The sequence below is a fragment of the Panthera uncia genome (genome assembly GCF_023721935.1).
Source record: "Panthera uncia isolate 11264 chromosome A1 unlocalized genomic scaffold, Puncia_PCG_1.0 HiC_scaffold_16, whole genome shotgun sequence".
In the NCBI taxonomy this organism is placed as follows: Eukaryota; Metazoa; Chordata; class Mammalia; order Carnivora; family Felidae; genus Panthera; species Panthera uncia.
Genome location: NW_026057576.1, coordinates 67,169,638 through 67,179,087, shown reverse-complemented (window position 1 = coordinate 67,179,087; position 9,450 = coordinate 67,169,638). Strand labels below are relative to the sequence as shown.

The window sequence follows — 9,450 nt, the reverse complement described above, 5'->3', positions numbered from 1 at the left end:
GGAAATAATTAATTAAAAAATAAAGTTAAACATACAACCAAGAAACCCCACTCCTCTGTATCTACTCTATATTCACACAAAAAACCCTGTACGTAAGTACTTACCCAGCTCTATTCATAATTGCCCCAAACTGGAAACTAGTCAAATGTCCTTCCAAGGCTGAATGGATAAACCAAATGTGACACATCCTGTAAAATGGGCTACTACTCAGCAATTGAAAGGAACAAGCGGATGCTACGGTCTCACTTTGGATGAGTCTTAGAGGCATTATGCTGAGATAAGGCAGTCTCAAAAGCTTATGTACTATGCGATTCCATTTATAAAATATTCTTAAAAAGAAAAAAAATGTTAGGGAGAACATATCAGTGGTTTCTAGGCGGGGGGAGAGCATGACTACAAACAGCACCACAGCATTTTTGGGTGTTGGCACCGTTCTGTATCTTGATTGTGATGGTGATTCCATGGATCTACACGTGTGTGGATCTGTACACTTCCCCCACCCCAAAAGTGAATCTCCAGTCTTTAAGAAGAAAACTACATTTTGCTTGGCAAAAAAGCATCCTAAGCAAATTCAAAAGATCAACGTCAAATGGGGCGCCTGGGTGGCTCAGTCGGTTAAGCGTCTGACTTTGGCTCAGGTCATGATCTCGCAGTTCGTGAGTTCAAGCCCCGCGTCGGGCTCTGTGCTGACAGCTCAGAGCCTGGAGCCTGCTTCGGATTCTGTGTCTCCTTCTCTCTCTGCCCCTCCCCTGCTCACACTCTGTCTCTCTCTCTCACTCTCAAAAATAAATAAACATTAAAAAATTAAAAAAGATAAACATCAAAGATGGGAAGAATATTCATATGACTCATATCACAAAGCACTACCCTCCTCAATGTATCAACAGCTCCTAAATGTCAATAGCAAGGCCAAAACACCTACTCTCTGAAAGATCAAATGATATGAGCGGACAATTCACATTAAAGGAAATACAAATGACTTTTAAAATATGAATAGACAGTCCCCTTACACATAAGCAAAATGCACATTAAAGCTACAGGGATATGCTGCCATTTGTCTATAAGATTGGCAAAAATATCAAAGTTCAACAGCATGGACTGCTGACCAAGCACTGTCATTCATTGCTGGGGTGAATGTATATTAACGTATATTGGAAGATTTGGCGCTTTCTATCAAATATTTTCTCTGACTCAGGCATATTTGTGCTATGTGTGCAAAATGAGGTATATCCAAGGTTATTCCAGCACGGTTTTGTAATACTTAAAGAATGGAAAGTAGCCAAATTCTATCACTAGGGAACAAGTTAAATCAATCATGGAATATCTCCATCCATTGAACTACTCTGCAGCCATCAAAAAGAATGAGGGAACTTTCCGTGCCCTGATAACGGACGATTTCCAGTATATATTATCGTTAAGGGAAAAAAAGCAAGGTGCAGAATGGTGCATGAGGTGTGCAGCACTCCGTGCAAAACGCAAAAAATATAAGCATCGAGTCGGTACTTGTGTCACACAAAGAAACTCTGGAAAACTAAGCAAGGAAATAACAGAAGTGGTTATTGGTGGGGAAGAGAAGAGGGGGGACAGAAAGACAGAGAGTAACAGCAGAAACACAATGACCGTGGCCTGCCTCACTGTATGCTTAGTTTTTGAGCCATTTATGTAAATTACTCGGCCCCCAAAATTAGATTTTCAAATAAGAAGATGCATTTTCTGTGGCAGATCGCCGTCAGCCCCGTGGAACGCAGAGGGGCAGAAGAGCACGGAACGCTGAGACAGGAAGCCGGAAGAAGCACTTCCCTTGCAACAGAATTTAAAATGCAGAAGGAAGTAGGGCTGCTGAAACAGTGGGTGTGTCGGAGAAAGAGGAGCCAAGGAGCAGAGGGAGTGGAAGAACAAAGATATTGCTTCGGATGTGGAAGACTTGAATGTAGGTCCTCTCTATGCTGACTGGGGGGCTGGGGGCAAGCGTTTTAAGTTCTCCAAGCCTGTGTGCTCATCCATAAAATGGAAATCACAACCAAACCCAGCTCACAAAGTTAAATAAGGTAAAGGTTAAATGAAAGGAAAACGTTAGGGCACCCTGCAACAGGGAGCGGAGCTGTGTGCAAACAACGTTGCGTTAAGAAATAAAAGGAAAACAGAAGAGCGGCCCTACACCTTCCTGATGCCCCTTTCCTCCAGAGACCTGGAGTCTTGCACCAAGGAAGCCGGGGAGGAGCGGGCCTGGGAGGACCGGGAGACGGCAGGGGTGGAGGGGCAGAGTCACAATCCCCCTGGAGGCAGGGAGGAAGAGGAGAGGTCAGCCGGCCCCAAAGGATTCTGCTTCCCAACCAACTCCTCCTGAGTTTGCTAACTTGGTCGTCAACAGGCTGCCTACTGCAGACCATTCTGGAGAACTTCTGGCATCCTGAGAGCAAGGGCAAGCCATTTCTGAGGGCTTTGCGTAGGGTGTGGAGGGCGCACCGGCCAAATTCGTTCCGTGCAGAGAGTGGGAAGGTGGGTTGCGGGAAGGCAAGTCTGGGGGCCAGGACCTCTTTGGGAGGTAGCAGTCCAGGGGAGAGATGATGGTGGCCAGAACTGAAGGAGCGGAGAGACGTGGATGGAACCGAGAGGGTGTCAAAGATACACGTGGCTGGACATTAAAGCAGTGAGAACAGACCTCACTCAGTAACTGCTGACAACAGAGGCCACCACTGAGCTTCTGAGTTTCTTTCCCATCTGAGCAGAGGCGACTGGGCGTTTTAAAGGGAGAAGGAGGAAGGGGGTAGGGGCACAGGGGTTTGAGAAGGGTCAGGGAAGTGAAAAGTTACAAAAAGCAGGAAGAGCAGGAAGGCAGTGCTGGTCCCCGTGAAACCGCCTGGGTTTGCTGACTGACCTTTGTGGAAGTTAGGCTCCCACACTCCCCCAGAGGCGGGGAGTCAGGGGCCCTGCCGGCAGGTTTGGCTGGGACCGTCAGTTATCTGGGCAGCCTTGAGTTTTCTCAGAGAGGCACTTCCAGTGGGAGGTGGGGGGCCCTAGGCTCATCTAGAGGACGTGGCTGCAAACTGTTAACAACTGTGTTAGCGTCTGTTCAAGACTTCATAGGCCAAGGTTGAGGCCTAGTCAAGGAAGGGCTCAAAGGAGCCTGGCTATGGTTTGGTCAAGGAGAGAATCTTTACCAAGGCTCTGGTGAGTGTCTGGTTGTATACTGTGGGCAAGGGAGGGAGAAGCAGCAAGGGTGACCCCCCGCTTTGCCTGTGGAGCCTGCAGGGTGGGATGTTGTTGGTGTTCAGAGACAGAGAAAGCGGAAAGGAGAAAAGATTCATAAGGAAAGATGGTCGTCAATCCTGACCATGGTGAGTCTGAACGCCTATGTTTGGGCGCCCAGTGAAGGTGATTAGTGGGCAGCTGGATGTTAGGGTCCGGTCTCAGCAAAGGTGCCCGGGCTGGAGACCTCTATCTCCAAGTACCAACCAAGGGTATGTGAGCTGGGGCTGGACAATGAATGCAGAAGGAAAGAGAAGGCCCTGAGACACAACCCTCAAGAATATTACTTAATCCCCTTGGGGCACCTGGGTGGTTCAGTCCGACTCTTGATTTCCGCTCAGGTCATGATCTCGTGGTTCATGAGACTGAGCCCCAAGTCAGCCTCTGCGCTGACAGCGTGGATCCTGCTTGGGATTCTCTTTCCCTCTCCCTCTGTCCCTCTCCCCACTCTCTCCCCACCCCCTCAAAATAAGTAAATAAACATTAAAAAAATATATCACTAATCCCCCAAATGCCACGTGGGGTTAGGAAAGTAGGCACAATATCCCCATTTGTCAAAGAACAGCACTGGATTGGAGACTGAGGTTGTGACAAAAGTCATCCAGGCACTCTAGAATCACAGCCCTTAATTAATTATTGATCCAATAATTAATTAATAATTAATCGCATCAGAATACATTTCTCCTCTCAAATAAATAAATAAAATGACCAGACAATTGTGTATTTTCTTTTTATGGATTTTGATTATTTTAATATTAAAAAAAATTTACTGACTAGGAGGGGTGCCTGGCTGGCTCAGTCAGTAGAGCACGTGACTCTCGATCTCAGGGTCATGGGTTCGAGGCCCACGCTGGGCATAAAGCTTATTTTAAAAAAAAAAAATTGCCGGGGTGCCTGGGTGTCTCAGTCAGTCAAGTGTCCGACTTGGGTTCAGGTCATGATCTCACAGTTCATGGGTTCGAGCCCCACGTCGGGCTCTGTGCTGACAGCTCAGAGCCTGGAGCCTGCTTCGGATTCTGTGTCTCCCTCTCTCTGCCCCTCCCCTGCTCATGCTCTGTCTGTCTCTCTCTCTCTCTCAAAAATGAATAAATAAATAAACATTAAAAAAATTCTTTTTTTACAAATTTACCCGCAAGGAGCAAGGAATAGGAAATGATGTAGGAGCAGTCATGTGCTCACCCAGAACTAATAAATACGTCCCCTTGTCATGTGCCACACCTCAAACACACATGCTCTCTCTCTTTCAGAGACATTGACCCAACCAAGGCCATCCGTAATCTCTGCAGGGCAAGCTCTCAGAGCACACACCCAAGGGAGGAAAGATCTGAAACTTCTCAACGGCCACTGAACTCAGCACCCAAGCTCCATACAACCCTCAAACACACTGTATATCAAGAGAGATAATTAGCCCACTGTTGCCTTTCTCTTGGCTGTCACTTGCTAAGTTCCTTTTTCAGAATGGTTTTGCCATTCATTTACTGTTTTATTTATTTATTTTTCGTGTTTATTTATTTTGAGAGAGAGAGAGCACAGGCATGCATGAGCGTGAGCGGGGGAGGAGCAGAGAACAAGGGAGAGAGAGAGAGAGAATCCCAAGCCAGCCGCATGCTGTCAGCACAGAGCCCAGCTCGGGGCTCAGTCTCATGAACCATGAGATCATGACTGGAGCAGAAATCAATATTCACACGCCTAACTGACTGAGCTACCCAGGCACCCTGCAATTTATTATTTTTTACTTTATTTTTGTTGTTTTATTAAATGTTTGTTCTTGAGAGAGAGGGAGAGAGAGCGTGAGTTGGGGAGGGGCAGAGGGAGAGGGAGACAGAGGATCCAAAGCGGGCCCTGCACTGAAAGCAAAGAGCCTAATGTGGGGCTCAAACTCTCGGACCATGAGATCAGGACACTTAACCGACTGAGCCACACAGGCTTCCCCTGTTTTTTTATTTTTTAAAAATGTTTATTTAACTTTAAGAAGAGAGAGCATGTGAGCAGGGGAGGAGCAGAGTGAGAGAGGGACATAGGATCCTAAGCAGGTTCAGAGCTGACAGCAGTGAGCCTGATGTGGGTCTCAAACTCACGAACCATGAGATCGTGACCTGAGCCAAAGTCCAGTGCTTAACTGACTGAGACACCCAGGCACTATTTTAAACCCATGATAAATAGATATCCATTTTTCAGTCAGGTTGGTTAGTTCAACACTGTTTTCTTCCATAACAGACAACAATTCAGCCATGAACATGAGGAAAACATTATTGATTTCTGTCCTTTAACCTCCATCATTACTCAGATTCAAAGTTATACATAAGAGTCTATCTTTGGTAAATGTTATTTCTGGGAACTGTGCTCTTTAATCGCACTCTGCCTAAGGGAAAGCCTCTTTACCACAGGACAGAGTTTCATAGAGTCCCTCCTACCTTCAAATTCTTGTCCTTCCTGGAACCTCAGAACGTGACCTTGCTTGCCAATAGGATCTTCGCAAATGCAATTAGTTAGGATGAGGTCATGCTCGTACCCATTAGGATGGCTATTATGGAGAAAAGAGAAAACGGCAAGTTGGTGAGGATGTGGAAAAATTGGAACCCTTGTGCATTGCTGATGGGAACATAAAATGGCGCAGCCACTGTGGCAAACAGGTTGGCGGTTCCTCAAAAATCAAACATAGAATCGCCGCGTGATTTGGCAATTCTGATTCTAGCCACATATTCAGAAGAATTGAAAGCGGGCACTCAGACAGATTCTTACGCAATGGTACGCATAGCAGCATCACTCACAATCACCAAAGGATGGAAACAGCCCAAATGCCCATCGTCAGATGAATGGATCGACAAAATGCACCATATACATCCAATGGGATATTATTAAGCCTTGAAAAAGATTGAAAGTGTGCCCCATGCTACCACATGGGGGAACCTTAAAAACATACTATGATGAAATAAGCCAGACACAAAAGGTTAAATATTTGTAAGACTCCACTTATAAGAAGTTCCTAGGAACAGACAAATGGATAGAGACACAAAGTAGAACAGAGGCCGCCAGGAGATGAAAGGAAGGCACATGGGAGCTATTCTTTAATGGGAGTACACAGATTCAGTTTGGGACATTAAAAACGTTCTGGAAATGGATAGTGGAGATGATCGAATGACAATGGGAATGTACTTACTGCTACAGAATTGTATACTAGAAGCTCGTTAAAATGGTAAGTTTTATGTTATGTGTATTTTAAGCGCAATACGAAAATAATGATAATAAGAGAAAAAAAGATGGAGAGGAGGCCCTTAATCCAGGGTGACTGGGGTCCTAAAGAAGAGACTACAGGGGAGGAGGCCGTGTGACAAGATGAGATATACTGGGAAGACCTCACGAAGGTGGAAGCAGGCATTGCCGTGACGTTTCTAGAAGCCAAAGGAAGCCAAGGATTAATGGCGGCCAGAAGTGAGGAAAGATCCTACCCCAGAGTCTTCAGGGTGGACACGGCCTTGTTGACACCTTGAATTTGGACTTGTAGCTCCAGCTGTGAGAGAATCAATTTTTGTTGTTGTAGGCCACCCAGTTTGTGGTGCTTTGTTACCTGACCCCTGGGGAACTGATGTGTCCTATTTGACATAAACATAAAAAAGAAGCCTTTGCTTTGGGAGGTTGGGGAAGGGGCAGGAAGGGAGGATCTCAAGGGGACACGCAGAAAACCGTTTTCTGGGGCACCTGGGTGGCTCAGTCGGTTAAGTGGCTGACTCTTGATCTCGGCGCAGGTCATGAGCTCAGTTTGTGAGATCGAGTCCCTTGTTGGGCTCTGCACAGACAGTGAGGAGCCTCCTTGGAATTCACTCTCCCCTTCTCTCTGCCCCTCACCTGCTCACAGATGTGGGTGCTCTCTTTCTCTCTCTCAAAATAAATAAATAAACATTTAAAAAAAAGAGAGACAGTTTTCCATCCATTCATTTTCAAAAACCAGCTACATTTAACTCTTGTCGGATGAAATCCCATTGTCTATTTACGGCTTATTACACACACGGTAAACCTTATCTAAATGATATTTCTACTTTGTAGATGTTTAAGAGTTAAAAATGACAATATTTGCTTGATGGAATACTATGTTTTAGATGTTTAATACACGGAAAGGTATTTACAAAATATACTAAGTCAAAGAAAAGGTTACAAAAGCAACTTGATTCAAAACGTGAAGATGTATGTATGCCAGGGAGTTAACAGTGGCTACTGTTTCCTCGGGAATTTTTCAAAATGTTTTTGAATGAGTTACTTTAGTAATCAGAAAAAGAAATTAATGTTATTACAAGATAACAAGTCAAAGTCAAATAGTTGAGTTGATGGGTTGAAGTTAGCCTTTGGTGGCGGGGGGGGGTAGCTCTTACAAACTCTGAGCCAGGGGTCCAAGAGCATGCTTTTGTCCATGGACCCAAGCCCTTGACATCTGGTTCACACCCCTGTGAGGTTACGTGGAGAATGTAGTCCTTCGAGGTTCCCCAGTTACCCCTGGGCTCAGAGCTTTGGAAGCAACTGAATTATTCTCCCACAAGAATGATGATGTTTCCATGTTTAGAGACATTCTCTACATATTTGATTATTTTTCTTGCTGAGAATAACAGTTTCATTATTTAAACAGTTTAGTTTATATTGACAAATATTTATTTTACCAGGCACCGTGTTAAATGTTGTGGGGGGGGGGGCGTGGTGTAGTTTTGTGATCAGAATCATGAGATCTAGAATCCAACTGGCTGGAATTTGAATCCTGGCTCTCTAATTTCCTCACACGGTGAAATGGGGAAATTATTTAATTTCTTCTTCAATCTGCAAAATGGAGATAATATACTTAATCAAACCTAAGATGCTTTTGATTAGAAGCAGACATTATTTACTTCTAATAAAGACAAATATTACCCATTAAACTTTGACATGTTGCTTTGAACAATATCCCTGTACAGCGCATGGACTGGTTACACCAGCCTCTCGTGGCGCTGAAATTTCTTTCATGTAGGCCAGAAATCTGGCAATTTCTCCCGCCTCCTATTGCATTGTTTGGCAGAAAATGGGCAGTCCCTTTGTGCACATCTTGGTAACTGAAGATAACACAGCTTCACCTACCTGTAGGGGAGTTTTCTTTCCTTAGGTCCATGAAGCCCTTGGGGGTTGCTTTGTAAGAAGTGTGATCATTTCTCTAGGAGCAAATTTCCAGCTCTATTTTCATGATTTTCTGGGCTCACACATAGTCCCAACAATGCACATAGCTCAGGCAAAATGCAAACTTCACCAGCAATGACCAAGGCTGGGTATGCGGAGGCAAAGACAACTATGTGCGGGCTGCTTCTGGCCCATACTAATTGCAGAAGGCCATCAATTGTACGGTGCATCAGGATGCTGAGATGTTAGTGAAAGAAAAAAAAATTCTTTTAAATATATATTAGAATTAATTAAATCAGCGATACTTCCCTCTTGGAGTTTTGTGATGGTTACTTATGTGGTTATAACACAATCCCAGCTATCCTGAAGGGTGTAGGTCCTGAGGTTTAGATCTAAACTGGGCTCCAAAAGAACGAATACTCTGTGATCGTTAAGTAGAACCCTGGGGCCCTCGCTTTCTTTCCCAGGGGATTTCTATATCCTCTCTCTGCTTCTTGGATCCAGCCACTTAGCAAGCATGGACCGACATTGCACATTCGGTGCTGTGTAAAGGGCTCTCCAGATTCGTGGTCGGCATTCAACAAAACCAAGTCCAGTGACCCGTGGTATGAAAATATTTGGAGCTCCTAAGCATTGCTCATGTGTTTAAAGGTGGACAGTGATCAGGGCGTCGAAAGAGCAGCTGAAAACAAAGCAGTCTGGGGGGAAAGCGGAAAAGCACAAAGCCTTAAAGATGGAAAAACGAAAATCGGGGGCACCTGGCTGGCTCAGTCAGTGAGCACACCGCTCTTGACCTCAGGGTTGTGGATTCAAGCCCCACGTTGGCTGCAGAGATCACTTAAAAATAAAATCATTTTTTTTTTAAAAAGGGGTACCTGGGTGTCTTAGTCTGTTAAACATCCGACTCTTGATTTCGGCTCAGGTCATGATCTCATTGTTTGTGAGTTCGAGCCCAGCATCGGTGTCAGTGTGGAGTCTGCTTGGGATTCTCTCTCTCTCCCTCTCTCGCTGCCCCTCCCCAACTCTTGCATGTTCTCTCTCTCTCAAAATAAATAAATAAACTGTTTT

At 45.0% G+C, this 9,450-nt stretch overlaps 1 non-coding gene across 1 annotated transcript; it reads left to right on the top strand.

The window, feature by feature from the left end:
- Window positions 1-4,033: 4,033 nt before the first annotated feature.
- On the top strand, window positions 4,034-4,106 carry TRNAE-CUC (transfer RNA glutamic acid (anticodon CUC)). Its single transcript has one exon. It is a non-coding gene; the product is annotated as a tRNA-Glu (tRNA).
- The last annotated feature ends 5,344 nt before the right edge of the window (window positions 4,107-9,450 follow it).